This window comes from Aquila chrysaetos, chromosome 14, assembly GCF_900496995.4.
Source record: "Aquila chrysaetos chrysaetos chromosome 14, bAquChr1.4, whole genome shotgun sequence".
Classification (NCBI taxonomy): Eukaryota; Metazoa; Chordata; class Aves; order Accipitriformes; family Accipitridae; genus Aquila; species Aquila chrysaetos.
Genome location: NC_044017.1, coordinates 22,359,125 through 22,377,646, shown reverse-complemented (window position 1 = coordinate 22,377,646; position 18,522 = coordinate 22,359,125). Strand labels below are relative to the sequence as shown.

Sequence of the window (18,522 nt, the reverse complement as noted above, 5' to 3'; positions counted from 1 at the left end):
TGAGAATTGGGTCAATGTGAACCTCAGGAAGGGCGTGAGACAGTGGAAGAGGTTGCCCAGAGAAGTTGTGGATGCACCACCCCTGGAAGCATTCAAGGTCAGATTGGAGGGGCTTTGAGCAACCTGATCTAGTGAAAGATGTCCCTGCCCACAGCAGGGGTGTTGGGACTACATGACGTTTAAAGGTCTCTTCCAACTCAAACCATTTCCCCTGCAGCCTGTGGAGAGACTATGGTGGAGCGAATATCCACACTGTAGCCCATGCGAAAGACCCATGCTGGTGTGGGGAAATAGCGTGAGGAGGAAGGTGCATCAGAGAGAAACCGTTATGGATTGACCACAACCCCCCATTCCCCATCACCCTTGCACCGCTCTAGAGGGGGAGGTAGAGGATTCAGGAATAAAAGCATAAAGTTAAGCCTGGGAAGAAGGGTGGGGGTGGGGGAAAATGTTTTAGAGTTTGGGGGTTGGGTTTTTTGCCTTTGTTTCTCACAATCCTATTCTTTTTAATTGGCAATAAATTATTTTTCCCCAAGTTGAGTCTGTTTTGCCCGTGATGGTAACTGGTAACAAATCCCCCTGTCTCTGTCTTGACCTATGAGATTTTATCCCCTTGCTCTGCTGAGAAGGGGGAGTGAGAGAGTGGCTGGGTGGGCATCTGGCAACCAGCCAAGGTCAACCCACCATGATACTGCATCTGAGAAATGCCAGGCAATATGTGGAATTCCAAACTGCTTCCTGCATCAGCCTCAGTAGCTCATGCAACAGGATGCCTGCATTGTCACGATTAAGAGTGTGCCAACATTCCCTTTGTCAAACCTCTACTTTCAGGGGATTAGAATAACATGGCATTAAAAATCCTTTCTGAGCTGAAACTAAGCATACGGTACTTAGGCTGTAATGGCAACGCTGATGTGTAAGGCTCCTGTAGTGTGACTACTAATATTAATTTCTTAAGCATTCAGTTCTAACGATCTGAGTGCTAGACCTGCAAAATGGCATGGGTATTGTAACACTGAGCTTTGCAATGCCCCGCTCCCAGAGGGGAATCCACCTGTCGGAGTAATGTGCGTGTGCTCCCTGTGCAATATACTGGAAATTTAAAACAGTCTGAAGAAGGATCCCAGCTGGCAGCATGCTGAGCAGAAAACTGCCAAGCTATTCACTAGGAGACACTGCAGAAAGGGTAACTTCTTTCTTTCAAGGTACACAGAAGGTGATATTTTTAAAGTACTTGCAGTGTAAGTAACGTTATTAAAGATGTCATTTATTTATCTGGGGGTTTTATGAGAAAGTGCTTTTAATATGGCAATGAAATAAAATGTATTTTTTTTTTTAAATCTGCTGCTTTTTCTTTTTTTTTAATTAAGCAGGGATTTGGCCTACATGGAATTTTTGTAGCAGACAGTCTCAGAAGGAATAGACTGATAAAGCAACTTTATTGCAGAAAAGCTTGCTTTCAAAAGTTTCTGTAGAAGTTTGTTCTGGCCTTAAATGTTTTTAACTTGAGTACAAGACATGAAGTGTTGATAAGGGGTTTTGTTACAGCTATTTTGTCTGTGGTTTTCTCAAAGACACTCTTTCCTGGTCCTTGAAGTTGTATGTAGAGTTCTCAAAAAAATTTGAATTTGCTTCAAGTGAAAACAAGAAAAAGCAAGTTTGATTAAGATGTTCATAAGAGGTGTTGATACATGGTGAAGGTATACTAAAGATGGTAATTAAAGTGTTTTATTAAACTTGTTCTCTGTTCCATGCCTTTCAGCTTGTCAGGAGAAATTATTGCTACAGGTGTTTTCATTTTAAGAATGAAACAAAATGATGAGGGATTAGAGAACAAAAGCCTTGCGGGAATGTATCTTTTAGTTACTGTATTGATGTTATTGCTGTCTGCTGTGTGGTGCAGAGGATGTAAATTTGGAGCTGTATCTTTTTTAGCAATTTATGGAACTAATCACTAGACAGACAGTCTTAAATGTATACCTTCCTTTCTGTCTTTTTAGAGTAATGTATAGATAGTAAAATCCCTGCTGAACATTCCCAAACACAAGTATGTAGTAAGTACTTCAATCATTGCAATATCCGAAACAGTCCTTCACACGTGGTAAGTGTTAGGGAACAAAGTATGGTATAAATAAATTTTATGCTACTTATGTCCTGATGTACAAGAATCATCAACACTAACTACTAAATATAACATAACACATAATGTTGGTAGATATCTGTTCTCACCCATTTGGGACCATAAGTCACTGCTTCAATAGATACAATGAAAGGGTTACAAAATCTACCTATTGAGAAACTGTTTTGGATGAAATCCAGTAATCTTTCAAGGTTTCAAAAATAAAACAGTAATTAAAACAATCTACTACCAGCAAAATAGACATGCGAGGAATATGAAGCACAGAGCATGCAAAGCTCAGGTTCAATGAGGTTCAGATCTCACAGTGGGTGATGGCTGAATCTCACTGTGTCCAGTAGCTGTGCAAAGTCATGGGTAGCCATGATCACTGATTCTACTGCATCTCTCGAAGAGATATTAAGTTCCCTTTAGATTCAGAACCATATTGACAATTAACAAAAAGCCTAGCTCCTTCTGTGAAAGAAATAGGTTGTCACAAACAAATTCTGTTTCTCAGTTTGTGGTCAAGCAAGTACCACACAATTATTTGGATCCTATGTTGTTTATTGAAACTGTCACTTTCTTTTAATCTTCATCACATCTACTTGTATGAAGACTCTGCTCCAGCCTTTGCAAAAGTGTTACTAAGCAAAATTTGGCTCTTGGCATGTTTTATACTCTGAATGTTGGTCAAGCTCCGGATTTGAAAAAAGGTAGCTTTGAAATTAATTAATGTGGACTTAATAATTAAAACAGCAGTATCAGCACCCAGTAATTTCTGCTACATTAGTCAGTTCGCAGAGTTTATTTAGTTTATCTGAATTAATTAATTCTTCTTTCAGCATAGTCATTTGTTTTCAAGGTAACTGCTGTTTTGAACTATTCAGCCATCCTAGTGAAAAGAATTCAGTATGGTATTAGGGAATTATATCCAGCTTCTCTTTTTATCTTAAAAGCCTCTAAGTGTGTGTGGTGGTTGTAATGGGGAAAATGTGACTGTTTTCCTAATAGAATGACATTTCCTAGGGTACGTTTATGTGGTTATGAGCAGTACATTGCAACTTGTATGGCAGAAGCTGTTAAAACTGGCACATTAAAAGGTTTGCCTGTTTTGCTTAGCAAAAAATAACAGTACTAATCTCTGTATAGCTCCAGATTCTAAGGACAGATCCTGAATTACAACAGATCTTCACTTATTGTAACTGAAAAGAATGCAAGCGGAGAGAGATCTTGGCCATCCTTCAGGTTCCAGTGCTGTAGGACAGCCAGAGCTACATAGCACTGAGCACAAACTGAGACAATATTTGTACTATTTTCCACCAGCCAAACACACTCCTACAGGTCTCCCACCATTACAAATGTTACAAAAATATCCAATAAGCTCAGAAAAATAGGAAGTATAAATCTGCCGTTGTTATGCTAAGCAATAAATGGATATATCACAGTTAGTATTATGATAAGATGTGGAATCTTTAACAGGCCTTAAGATGGAAAGTATGTTAAAGTCTCTGTGCAGTGAGTTTTCACTGAAATCTCCATGAATAGTTTTCAAAAAGTTCAATTACAGAAAAGTCTGAAACAAAAAACTTGTAATACTAATTCACCAAAAAACAACCCATTAACCAATCATTTCTGGTTGATCCCAGGAAAGAAGAGAAAATTGAAATGAAGCTTTTATTTTCTTTAGAGTTTGTTGAAACAGATTGTTCTGGTCACCAAAACAAATTTAAAAATGGGCATCCAAATATAAACTCTTTGAAAAAAAGAGGCAGAGAATAGAAAGGAAGATGACAGAGAAAGACAACTGGTATGAACAGTCACACTGTTCACTGAGGACCTGGAAAGAAAAAGTTGGTCTTCTAAATTCTTATTTAGACATCTATTTACAAGTTCAAATTTCTGTCAGATTTACTAACATAATGATATATCTTTCAAAGCAACTGTGAAAAACTGACCAAAATTTTGACAGCCAGAACTATAATATCTTCACATGTTTATTATACTGATATTTCTGGTAAGTAAGTAATGTATTTTTCTTACTGTAATATTAAAAAAAAAATAAAAATTTAAATATTTCACATATAATGCCCCAAATACACTCTAAGTTGCAGAAAAATAAATATGTATTCCTTCCACATAACTATTGACATTTTGATGTGAAAATATTTTTCCTTACAAAAAAACTTTCTAAGCATTTTATTATAAGGAAGGTTAATTACATTCCTTTTAAATTATTTTTTTTATAAACCATATAAATAACAGGTAAAATTAATTTTTGAGCTTGTCCTTGATGAAGCACAGAAATGTTTCCAGCTGGAACTGATTATGTTTAATCTTCTGTGTTACAGAGGGAAAGTAATCCAAAAGACAACAGTAAATAATTGTGTTTCTACCTTGGTTTAAGTCTGTATTATCAGCGTTATTGAATAATATAGATAAATAGCAGAAGATAACTCATATTGTCCAAATAAGTATTTCTTGATAGGCATAATACTTTACTCTGTGAGCCAGGATATTTTTTAGTAGATGGAAGATTAACAGTTTTAAAACACTCTTTAAGAGTGAATGTCATTGTTCCTTTGTGTTTCTTGCAAAATGTTTTCCTTAAGTGGTATTTAAAATAAATTGCACATTCTAACCTTAAAGAAAGGACTGGGCACTCCAATTAATGCTAGAGAGTGAGTGCTTTTTTGTTCTGTTTTGGTTTTGATTTAAGGTTCTATATCAATAACAGATTCACATAATTGGCCTTGTACTATAGTAAGGAAAAATATTCTAGTTCTACACTGCTGATGGAAAAGACCAGTTAGGTCACCAAGGTCACAGCCCCTTGAACCATCCTCACTTCGTGCATTATTTTTTTGTCCTGACAAGCATATCCACTAAGCTCCATTGACCAAGAAACAACATATCTGTCTGAGTGGGAGATCTGAATGTCATTCCCAGGACAGCCAGAAGGGGTTGAGCTGCTACGCAACATTTCAGTATTCAGGAAAAAAGAAAAAAAAAAAAAAAAAGGAAAAAAAAAAAGCTACAGGAGAAGCATAGAATAGGGAAGTGAAGAACTGATTTCCGTAGAAGTACAGGGTTATTATAATGAATAACCATGAGTATGTCCTCATACTCCTCTTTGTTCAACTTTACCCCTCAGCAACTGCTTTTGCTAGTCTGGGAGCTATCAAAAACATTGCATTCTTAGATTCTCTTTGTTCTACTAACCTCCAGAAGGATCCAAGTTGGGAGATATTCGTACTTTGCTATAGAAGAGATCATTTCAACTTCAGATCAGCTAATTATTCCCACATTAAATCGCCCTTGGTGGAGGTCATGATTTAACACAGGGCACATTGAATTCTGCATGTCCAAGCTGAAATTCAGTGAAGTAGTGTAGTTAGCATTTCCACACTTCAGACCTTGCATGATCCCAAGTGATCATAGTCATAACATTTAACTGTTCTTACAGAGATACACAGCTCTGGTAATTCAGCAACTGTAAAATACCGTGCTGTGGTATGGTTCATTATTGTCACAGAGAATAAAGGCTTTCCATCAGAGACTCCATTCACATAATGTTAAGGCAGGAAAACCATTTCAAGTCAGTAGTCCAAGCTACCTACCAATGCCATCTAGTTAATTTTAGACAGCAAAGCTCCTTGGAGACACCCATGTCACCACAGAAATCCCTAGAAGAAGGCATATACCTGTTTGGGTCAGACACAATATGCCTAACCCATTTCAAACTGCAGATAAGTAACGCAGTGAGGATCTGTACTAAATAATACCACAGGCTTGAGTTTCCTATAAGGGTATTCCCTGAGGGTCACTTAGCTGTGGGTTTAGTATGTAAAACATAGCCAAGGGATGTATTTGAATTTGAGCCCACACCCATGCTCAAGATTTGTGTTGCATAGCCTGAATGCTACCCCAACACATCTTATGACACATTACTAACCTGTTCTGACAACTGATGTTTAATAGCTTCACTACAATGTTACAAGAGGACATTATGGTTCATGGGGAGTTGAACACAACCAGCCAGCTAATTAGTAAATACCTGGTTTGGTGTGTATCCTAATTCAGAAAAGGCAGCATTACACATCAATGTTCAACACTTCTTTACAGATTCAGTTGTCTTAAACCTCCTTAAAAGCCATTAAAATGTCATAAAATTTTGCAGCAAGTTCTTTAAATTCCTATATCAGTACTACAGCACAGTGCAAGGTGTTGCTATTATGATGTATCTTCATATTTCTTAAAATTTCCTGCATGAAGGTATCACTAGATTTCTGGATAACAACTTTTTAAATACCCGCACATTAAAAATGTTAAGTCATACATGCAAAGTAGACATAAGAATTATTTTTGCAGGGTCAATAAATTCTTCCCCATTCCTATAGTTTGTGTGGATATTTTGTGTAAAATGTTTTATATTTAACCACTAAATAAGATATATTCTCTGTAACTCTTTGTGCGAAATTCTGAACTATCATGGCTTTTTTTTTTTTTTTTAACTTAATGCTATAAACCCCTGGAAAAAAGAAAAGAAATTTTTCATGGAAATGCTTTCAGAGCTTCAACTACAGCAGCTCTGTGACATTGTTATGTAAGCATTAAATGTGCCATCTCTCTGCACTGTGAAATGCAGAATTCCCAGAGGGGAGTTTCAACTAGATCACTATCAGGTGTTGGAGAATGTTCATTGATGATGTGAGAATAGTTATGCACAGGCTCTTTCAGCAGATCTTCTGATTACTCCAGAATTTTAAAATCCTCATTTATGTCAGCAGGTCACTGAAGCAGAACTACATTTCTTAGGGAAGAGGTGATATATACAATAAAGTGGATGAATACATTCCACTGAAGACTAATGCAACTTTTACAGTGTCATCTTTTTTCACATTAAGGCATTTCTGTAGATTATGAAGGCTGAAGTCATTCCTCTTAAGTCATGATAAATGGAGACAGTTTACAATATCTGTACCAAGATCTTTTACTAAATTTTTCAGGAAAGAATATCAAGCAAACCAGCAAAAACAATTTTTACAGTTTCACTTCTAAATGTTATAATTGCTTGTGTACTGCAATAGAACCCAGAATTCCTATCTGACTAATGGAATTTCTTATGCTAGGCAATATATAAATAATGTAAGATGAGACAGTACAAAAACTAAGATAGTTTCCCCACCATCACGTCATGCACAAACAGAAGAAACGATCAGAGGACCATGTATAATCCTGACTGAATTCTTTAAAAGATTATTTTTCATTATCTGAGATGAAATTACTCTTTGTACGTGGGCTTTTACACTATTGCTATTAAAATCAGTATGGATAAAACCATGGAAAGGGTGCAAGTGAATCTGTGTCATTTTAAGTTAAACAGAACAGAAGTGTTCATATGGTCACTCACAGTGTTTCAGCCAAGGGAGCAGCTAACAGCATTCCCAATGTACATCTGGTCATCCTTAAAATACAAAGGGGGGGGGGGGGGTAAAAAAGAAAAAGTGGGCACAGATAGGGACCTTCTTGATCTTTCAGCATTCTGTGCAAAATTGAATTGTGCTTCCTTATGGACAAAGATTTACTTCTTGATCCTGAAGGCAAAAAATTCAATATTCTGCCATTGGCAGTGCTGATTGCAGAGAGAGGAGTAAGGTTTGGAAACATAAGTGGAGGGTTTTGAAACTGTCAAGAAGGAATGAGGCAGGTGGAAAGAGTCAGTGGAGGTTTGTAGGCTTAGAAGGAGATAAGAGAAGCAGGGTTCAGCGGGGTAATGATACTGGAACAGGAGAAGTCAGTCCCATCTTCTTAAGGATGATGGTGGCAGAAGGAATGTCGGGTATCAACAGGGATTTGAAGACCTGTGGATCTGGGATGGAATGAAGCTACATCCTTATATCCTTGACTGAGGAACAAGCATCCCACTTGCCAGCAACTGCTTTCTCCACAAGTATTCCCTTTGGCCCCTCCTCTCACACAATTGCATCTATACTTCCTAATCACTGCAGCAGCTCCTTCTCAAGGTGCTACTATTTCACCAAGGAGGAGCGTGCCAGAATTCTGCTACTGTTACAACGATGGGATGAACTGGGAGAAAAACAAGCCCTAGTGTCAGGCCAAAAATCCAGAAGTGAGTGGCTCCTACTGCTGTCAGAGTGTGAGATGATGAAGATGGCTGCAGAGCATATATCCCTCCTCCACATACAGAATTCTCTGCTGCCCAGACCCCAGTCTCTCTCTTAGTGATGGTAGAGGATTATGCAGATGGCACAGAGGAAAAGGGCTTTTCAGGAAGCACGTGCTGATCACAGAGATGATCTTTAAGCTTCGTTGAAATGGACAAAGCCAGCAGTCTGCCTTGGTTAGGCCTGTCCATGAAACCTGCAGAAGATGTCCTCTTCATCAATATTGAGCAGGAAGGCAGGCAGCAATTTTGAAACCCCAGTACCATAGTGACGGACAAGACTTGAGAAGGTATTAAGAAAAAGAAAATTATAGCTGGAAAATGACATATTCTCGAAAAAAAAAGGTAGTATAGATTAGCCAGATCAAACCCCTATGTAAACTCATGGCGTCAACTAGATAGATAAATATTTAAACAGCAGGCCAAGTAAAGAATAATATTTTTTGTCTGTACAAACACCTCACTCTGCAATTTGCAGCCTTTTTTTTTTTTTTTTTTTTTTTAAGGTTTAGATCACATCCAAACATCATGTTTAATTGCCTTTTGTTATGACTTTGTCCATTTTTTTTCTGAACACATTTTTGGTTTTGCATGACAATATGTTGTAGGAATGAGTTCTCCACTTTAATACACTTTGTGTGACAGTCTTTTCTTTAGTTTAATTAAAAATATGAGCTGCTTGTTCTCATCTGGTGTCATCCAAATCTTACATAGTAAATTTCCATTCCTTACCTATCTTCTGTATGTCATAAATTATATCATGGATCCCTATTATATTTTCTCCTTTCTCTTCCACCTTTTTCCCAGCAATGTCTTTTGCAGCCCTAGAAGTCCAGTGTATTTCATGTTTCTTTGTACAGAAACTGTTTCAGACCTTTCCTCATCTCTCTGTTGTGTAGTTCTGTTGCATATACTTCTATTATTATGTTATATTCTATGTATATTTTACATCTATATCTATTTATACTCATACAGTTAGAGAGAGGAATAGAAAGACATGAGGTCACAATATTCAAACTGTAAGCATGTGATAGTTTTATATAATGGTATATTATGCTTTTTGTTAATTCCTTGTTTAAATATTTTTCATAATCTGTTTTACATAGGAGTAAAAAAAAAGAAAAACAAAAGGCAATAAATTGTGCCACAGTTGCTAGGTTGACAGCACTTATTCCACATAAATTCTAGCATTCTGCAAAACTTTCACATAAGTTTCCTCCTCTTGGAATGGGCAGCCAAGGTCTTCTCTTTCTGGAGTGGAAATTTAAGCTTCAGTCTCCAAAATTTATAATTATTTTAGTTATCCTGTACCTGTACTCTTGTCTTTTCTCAGGTGCTAATAGGGCATTATTTAGTGAATTAGCTAGCTCTCATAAAACAAAGGTAACTTTGAACAAAAACAGACCTATAAAGCCTACCAGAAAATTAAGTGATAAAACTACTTTCTTAAACAAATAATCTATCAAAAATTTAGTCAATCTTAACCAATCAGTATAGGTAGCACTAAAACATTTTGTTGTCTTGGTCAGACCCCTACATCATTTCTTGAATTGTGTGATCTGTCCTTTCCGTAAGTCAGCACTGCCTCTTAATACAGTTTGAGGTTCTTTGTGTTACCAATCTTCCTGAACACAATAAAGGATAAAATGTTATTCCCATTGGCTGTAAAATTTTGAAGAAATTGACTTCATTAATCCAGGCTTGGGAATGTGTATTAATTACCCCTTCAGTGACTCCCTTCCTGAAAATATCTTTTGTCTGAACCATTTAGGCAGGAATACAATTGGGAGCAAATAGATAAAAATATATCTGTCATAAAGAACAACTATGCAGTTGTCTCTGAATATTCTATGCTTCCAAAGTATCTGCAACTAAAAATTATAAAAAGAGAAACCTCAAGTTAAGAGCCATGAAAGCAGACAAAAATTCTAATCTAAGCTCTGTTTCGCAGATCTGAGGTTCCTGGGCACCAAATGTGGCACTCAGAAGTAATGTAAGTACCAAAATTCAAGTCTATAATCCTCAAAACATCCTGAGAAGAGATTGCTGACACTTAAGATTGCCCTAGGAAAATTCTCAAGATGCATAGCATGCTGCTGACATGAATGGCCAGGACTGTTGCCATCTTGGCATGGCTGAGCTACTACACACTTGTTTGATACTTGGGCCAATTAGTAATCTTCATATTCATGCTTTCCTCAAAGCCTCAGTTGGAATGGAAGATATTCTTTAGTACAGCTAAAACACACTAAAAAATGAGGCCAACACAACAGTCAGCAGCCATTGCTACTTTAATTGAAAAATGTGGAAGTGAGGATACAAAAAAGGAAGATATGCTTATCTTTATTAAATACCATAACATATTTGTACTCATTCAGAAACTGGGAGATACAGCCTCAATATTCTTCTTAACCCATGATGTTCAAACTCAGGTTTCCCATCCCAAGCTCAAAGCCAGTGGCAAGGATCAACAGGTTAATCTATTACACGCTTCTAAGGAACCTGTGCTGATGAAAAGTAAAGAATGCTATGCTCTTCATTCAATTTATAGGGCTTTTAAATTAAAAACAACAATCTGTTTTCTTTTCTGGTCATACAGGTGGCCTGGAAGACCAGAAAGAAATATCGTCAATTCCCATAGAAATAAAAACATAGTTGTCAGTATCTATGATAAATTGGACATACAAGCATTTCTACCTCTTTTTCTCCTGAAACCTTTATAGTTTTATAGTCTTTTTCTGATTGCTTCAGCTAACAGAAACATTTACTTTTCTAATTCTGAACAAGAATCTTGAACAACCTGTGTCTAGACTATTTGTGGCTATACCAGTATGATGTAGAAAAATAAACTATTCCAAGAATTTTTATAGATTGCTACATTCAAATTCTGTTTCCTAGTCATCCATTATTAAACATGTTTAGTACCATGATACTGGGCTAGAGATCTGGTACAACTGTTCTTACGGTTCCACAGGAAATACTTTTCCTCTCTCTGAAAGTATTTATTAATGCACTACTGCTAGTACCCAAAGGATAGCATTCATAGAAGCAAGAATGTATTATTTTCTACTTTTTTTTTCTTTCCACATGTCTAACTTGACAGCTTTGCTAAGTTGTTTATGATTAACTTATGTGGAAATTACAGGTATATTGTGTTCAGTGGATATTAATACATTCTATAATGCTACATCTACTGCAACTGCTCTATTTAATGTATCTTTCCCCATCAGAGAGAAATGGAACTGAAATTCTGTCTGAATGGATTCTGTCAGGATTTCCTCCACCTTTTAGTTTAATCTTCACTCAGCCCTATCACTGTAATCCCATTTCCCCAGAAACATCAATAAAGGTTTTGGCTTTGATGAGGCCACATCAGAGTTTAACAAAGATTTTTCTCATTTCTCTTTGAATTGGCAATCAGTTGTTTTATATTTATAAATTTGCAGTTAGAAATTAGTTGTTGGTTATGAGGACCATCTGTTCTACCTGTGTTTGGCATAGCTGTAATTGGGATAATGTTTGCTAACCAAGGAAGACAGGGTAGATTGCAGCAGAGCAGTTCTGAGACCATACTAGCTGTCAAACTGAGTTATAAACCAGTTTTCAGTGTCATTGATCTTTATATGAAACTTCCATCACTCAGTATAATCACTAGGGAATGCAACTAACCTAAGAAAGAATGATACTCCTGTCCCCCTACCTTTTTTTTTATTATTATTCATCTGACACAGTACAGAAGTCACTACTCGCTGTATTTGTAGAAGCATGCATAAAACAAGGCAAGATCACCTAGTATTAAGGTTCAGAATTTAGCATGTTGGTAGGCGATAAGTTTGTGCCAGCTACAAACATATTCTAGTTCACGTATACCTTGCTGTTCCTTCACTTGCTGATCCTTTCTATGAGAAAACTTCTTTGCAGTCAGCATAGGTTCCTTTAAACTTGAATTAGAAGCTAAAGCAATTTATTAGAAATATATTAATTATATTTATCTAGCTGTCCATTGACAAACATATTGGTACATTTCCAAATTTTCACAAGTGTCTGCTTATTTACACAGTTTTATAAAATAAACCTGCTGTTTATTTAGCTTAAGAAAATATGCAGACATCAATGACAGTATCCATAAACAAGCAGTAGTAATGAAGAAAACAAAAGAAGTCTTGGGGTAAACACTCATTTAAAAGCAAAACAAAACAAGGTAAATCAAAGGACAGTTGGAAAACATCCTGAGTAACATTCACTTCATCTAAATTTAGGAACTCTATTTATATCTCTATATATTTACAGTACCCAAAGATGTGTGAGACATCTTCATGGAGCTGGTAGACAGTAAACACCACCAGCTGAAAACCTGTTTTCTATGTCTGAAGAACAGAAGAGCTACACTAATAGCATCTTGAATGGCAATAGATGCCTAATTTGATCAGCTGAACTTAGCACTAGCTGTCTGAAATGTCTAAATATGAGCAAGGTGTCTAATTTCTCATTATAGAAGGTCCCTTCTCTATTACACTTCCACAAACTCCTTCACAAGACATGCCACAATGACTTTTCAATTAAGTATAATCAATTTTGTCTGATTAGGTGATTGATGCAACCAAGTACAAAGTAAAGGTGGAAAGTAAGTAATGTGACCGTATGTCATGCAGGTAGACTAGAAAGAAATGAAGCACTAGTTACATCAGCACTGCCAAAAGAAATTATGAACATAAGAAAATGTCCAAGACAGAAATTCATATCCCCATTGCCTTTACAGTGTATCTGTAGCTAAGCAGGGGGTATTTACAATTTTACATTGATAGCCCAGCCTGAGACTGTGTAAAATGCTGTCTGTCATGTAGACACATGGTAATTATGCCTTATAGGGATGATCCCACAGATAGCTAGCTAGTCAGCTTGAGATTGGTCACTTCAGACCATCAAAATACGTGGTGACTGATTAGCTAATCTTAGTGCTCACAGTGTAGAAAGGACCATAACAGGGACTATGATAAAGAGGATCATGCACTTGAAGTGTTTGTGCTGGATTGTCCCACAGTCCCACAAGGGCTAAATCTGAGTACTGGAATGAACAAAAATATGGTAGACAGGATGACAGGTTTCAGTTCAAAAGGCATTTCAGACATAGCCACTTGACTCTCCCACTTTAGCCAGCCTCCTACAACTTAGCACAAATCTAAGTACAGATACCATCTGCTTTTTTTATCACATGTGGGTGGAAAAGATAACGAGTGAATAGACAGAGGTGAGGCTTCACTTTCTATAGCTAAACCAATGAAGAAAACAGTGTGAGCAGCACTATATCTTACAGGTATTGGCTTTCATTTCTAGTCCTGAGTTATTTACAATAGCTATATATTCACACCTTCATGTCTAAATAAAACAAAACAGAGATAATTTTTCACCAAGTGACATTGTCCAGATCGCATAATCAAATTTGGCTTTCCTTCCATTTGCCCCCTATAATCAGTAGCCACATCTACACATTCCTACTATTAACAGTACCTGAAAGGCACTCTGCTAGGAACTGTGCCAAAGTATTTTCTGGAAAAGTGCTAAGTGAAGCAGGCCATTTCTTCCCAGAAGTTTGATAATGATTGAGCTAATGCTTTGAGCCTGTTTTATGTAGCCACCTTGATTATTTGTCCCACTCACACACTAGTAAGCCCAGCTGTAGCTGACAACTCAGCCATAGAAATGTAACGAAAGCTTTCTTTGACATAAAGAAAACAGTGTTGAAACTAGTGGTCATAATCAGTGTTCTTCAATTTAATACTGTAGAAACAATAATGCTTTCTGAAACTCAGGTATCCGCAGTAGGCAAAAGTCTGTGGTCAAGCAAAGGTACATGAAATCTGCTCAAGAATATGACCTAAATGGAATGAGAGCATCACTGAGAACTTCTGAATTTATCTGTAAGTGCATGAGTAGAAGTACCAGCAGAGAGATAAACCAGAGAAATAATGATGGATAAGTGCAGAAGCCAGGTAGTAGCAGCAGAATTTGGGGCTGGGGGGCAAGCTTTGGGGGAACTATATGTTGATCAGTAGAAAAGATCTGGGAAATAAAAGTGAATTCCCTTGTTTGAGTCATCTTGTGTTCGGGGATAAAGAAACTTTATATCTCTTTTACAAGCAACCAAAATTGCATCAGAAACTCCTGATTAAATTTAATCAATTTCTTCTCCTACTGGAAACAATGCACTGAATCCTCAACTTTGACTAGTTGCTCAGGTCAAATGGGGTTATATTATAGACCACTTCCAAAGCATTTTTTAAAAAGACCTGATAGTTAAAAACAAGACAACAGATGAATACTAAAATTTTAAAGTGTTCTGCCATGAAAGCAGGCAGCTTATTAATTTGAACTTTATTTAAAATGAAATTATTACTGTAGTGTATTTGCTGTATTTGGGCAATTTTGACTGGAAAAAAATGGTAACGAGAAGTCTTATATTACGTGTGAAAGATCTAGAAAAGATCATATTGTCTCTCTCACTGAGCACATCAGCAGCAAAATTATTCTGCCCAAGGCACAGGAAACAAATATTGTTAAGTACAACACTGTTCCTGTTATGATCTCTCTACTGTCCTCAAGGACTGTCATGTTTCTGATACCCATTTCTTTATATGTTGCTTTTTGTAACAAGTCTTTGTGCCCTTGTACACACTCAGCCTGTTCATCTGTGTTCACAGCTATGGACTTTCAAGACTGGAGGGACAAACAAGGACAATAGTTCTTCCTGAAGCTCTACTGCTGTGCTAAAAATATAGACTACCTCATTTCCAAAGAACACTGAGCCTATTTGCACACTAGGATTAGACAATGAAAATAAATATATTACTGTATTTGACTTATTCTCAGCAAAATTCATAATATCTAAATTATAATTATCTATTAATAACCTCTCATATTTATGTATAGTCTCATCTTGTTGTGCTTTATACAAAAGCCTATCACTCAGGCTCTCTAAGGAACAGAGAATGAATTTCTCCCTTGGTAAATATTAGCACTAATAGAAAATACATTTATATCACCTGGAGTACTGTGTTCAGCTCTGGGGCCCCCAACATTAGAAGGACATGGACCTGCTCAAGTGGGTCCAGGAGAGGGCCACGAAGATGATGAGGGGGCTGGAGCACCTCCCATATGAGGATAGGCTGAGAAAGTTGTCGTTGTCTAGCCTGGAGAAGAGAAGGCTCCAGGGAGACCTTATAGCAGCCTTCCAGTACTTAAGGGGGGCCTACAGGAAAGATGGGGAGGGACTCTTTAACAGGGAGTGTAGAAATAGGATGAGGGGTAACGGTTTTAAACTGAAAGAGGGTAGATTTAGATTAGATGTAAGGAAGAAGTTGTTCACTGTGAGGGTGGTGAGGCACTGGCACAGGTTGCCCAGAGAAGTTGTGGATGCCCCATCCCTGGCAGTGTTCAAGGCCAGGTTGGATGGGGCTTTGAGCAACCTGGTCTACTGGAAGGTGTCCCTGCCCATGGCAGGGTGGTCAGAGCTAGATGATCTTTAAGGTCCCTTCCAACCCAAACCATTCTGTGATTCTATGATCATTATTACTAACAATCATTTATATAAAACTGCAGGATGTGCTACGCTTTACAAATCAAAAAACATACTGAGCTGCCAAAGTTACATAAGCTGAACAAAAGACAAAGCAAACTACTGCAAACCAAGGCACAGGACAGCTCTTCTGAAAGCTTAGGAGTGTTAATTTTCACAAAATAAGGAGAAATAACTTATAATATGTATTCTAAAGGAAGTCTTTAAAAAAACCCACGTAGATAAAGAAAAGGTTCATTCTAGTTGTACAGATGCAGTGTGTACAGTTGGTGATTCATACCTCCAGTTTTACTTGTTGACCTCAATTGATCTTATCTAATTTTAGGTAACAAACATGTATGAATGAAATCACCCTATTTAGTCTATTAAAACAGATATACATCTCCAAAAGGTGAATCAGGTCTCAAAAAATTCCAGAAACATGTGCTTTTTTTAAGATGGAAAGCTTTGGCTAATCATAAAAATATTTTTTTAATATGTTTTCTATTTTCTTCTAATGATTATATCCTTACACATACATATTAGTAAACACATCATATACTTTGGTCCGTATGGAAAAATAAACAATTAACTTGGTCTGTATTGCTACCTAAAAGAGGGCTATGGAGCAACCTAGATTGCAAATTTCTATAGAAATTGTCTGTCTATTACTACTTCGTCAAGAGCTCTGAATTTAAGTCTGACAATTTAGCCAGAGTCTTTTAGACTTTGCACTTGCATTGCAGTACAATTGCTACATAACTAAAGATTCTTCCTGGTTTCGCCCTTTAACAACATTGTTAGTATTTGTAAATTAATTGATCCAATAAAATATTGATGAACGATTCAATCTGTTCTTGGTAGTGGAGTGGAAATTTTTCCTCACCCTAAAAATAATTTATTTGTGACCTGTTTTCTCCCAAATCTATGTGACCAATATTCTGTAACAGCCTATGTATACCAGGGCAACATCTTGGCAACAATGATATAAGTAAGTTTATGGAATTTCTGGATATTTTTCACATTCACCATAAAGTGCATGATGCTACTTTTGCTAACCAATAAAAATTTAACAAATTTTTAAAGGAGTTGGAAACTCCAAGCCCTTAATTGTGTATGTATAAATAATAATTAAAGCCAACTGTATATTAGATTTACTATAGCTAATAGTGCTGAAAGTACTTAATCAGGGTTGACTGTCCCATTGGGGTCTTTATGGGCATAATTAATATCATGTAAGAAGACTAGTTCTGAACTTTATTATATATGTTTTTAATATACTATAAAGCTAGAACACAAGAAATGATTAGTGAGAGAATTTCAAAAGATTTATGCATCTCTGGTGAGTACCAAGATGTTATATCCAGCAGTCAGCTTGGTCACCAGAAAATGCATTATTTTGCTACTTTTCACAAAAGTAAAGTGTTTAAAGGTTGTTTGTATTCCTTTCCTCTAGTCCTCTCTCATACAGGCACACACTATACACACTGCCCCACAGACTGCTTTGCAAAGATGGTAAAAAAGAATCATATTGAAACTAATGAGTGAACATATACGTTTTAAAAAAGTGAAAAAAATAAATCCCAGATTTTGTCATAGGTAAGTTTATGAACAAGGTAACTACCAGTGGGTTTAAATACTTTTATAGTATTTTAATGTTTTCTTGAAACAATTTTTTAGTGTTTGGTGTCATGAACACATCCTGAAACAGCAGAGACAAATTATTTTATGCGAAGCAGCCATCAAAAACATTAAGTAAAACTAGTAGCTCCTAGTACAGGAATTGTATATGTTATCCCAAAGCTTTCATGGACAACTACATCAACCAAAACACATGTTTAATGGGCTTCAGCATTATCCTTTTTGTGGACTCATTCTCCATTTTTAATAAAACTTAGTTTTTTTCCTCAGAGGGTCTTATATTAGTTCATACTTTGTTTTCAAAACTCATTTTTTCATAAATTCTGCCATAATCAGAACTGTCCACTTTAAAAAAATGAAGAGGGTGCAGGTACGCACATGTATATGTAGAAAGATGCAGACTTATTCTACATAAGCTCCAAGACAGATGGCTATGAACAAGCTTCACTTTAGAAGGCCTATAGCCACATCAGCCCAGCATATAGACACATCAGAGTATAGGGAAGCTTGCATCTATCTGCACACATCCATGCAACAGTGCTTTCAGATATTCTCAGAACGTAATTTGCAGAACAGGGAAGAGTGAGGACCATGATATATCTGAAATTATACCCATCTGTATTTTACCATTGGGTAGGCAGAAGTAGCCAGATTTCACCAGCCTTAATCCCCTCCTGGAATCAGGCATGAAAGCCCTCTCTTTGAAACACTGAAGGTTCGGTCCTTTTTCAAGAATCCACGTAATTCCAGTCAACTTCAGCCTTCTTTTCCCAATAGGCCAGGGGTGGGATTCTTCTGCCCTAGTATCAGTTTCTGAAAGTTAAGGTCTTGATTCAGCTGTCCATTTGCAGTACCATCAAAAATGCAGTTGGCCATCCTGTCTGTGTTCCAGTTGCTACTCCGGGACACAGGTCTCCCACAGTTCCCAAGACATATTTGTCAGCCACACGTGGAAGTCTTGCATGTCCTACAGCATTTGAAATGGTGATAAAAACTTGTGTTTAAGTCTCAGAAAATCATCCTCAG

General features: G+C 36.8%; 1 long non-coding RNA gene across 1 annotated transcript; it reads left to right on the top strand.

The window, feature by feature from the left end:
• Positions 1 to 256: 256 nt before the first annotated feature.
• Positions 257 to 18,085, top strand: LOC121233801. The gene is made up of 3 exons (XR_005933969.1): positions 257 to 280; positions 8,162 to 8,168; positions 18,073 to 18,085. It is a non-coding gene; the product is annotated as an uncharacterized LOC121233801 (long non-coding RNA).
• Positions 18,086 to 18,522: the final 437 nt, after the last annotated feature.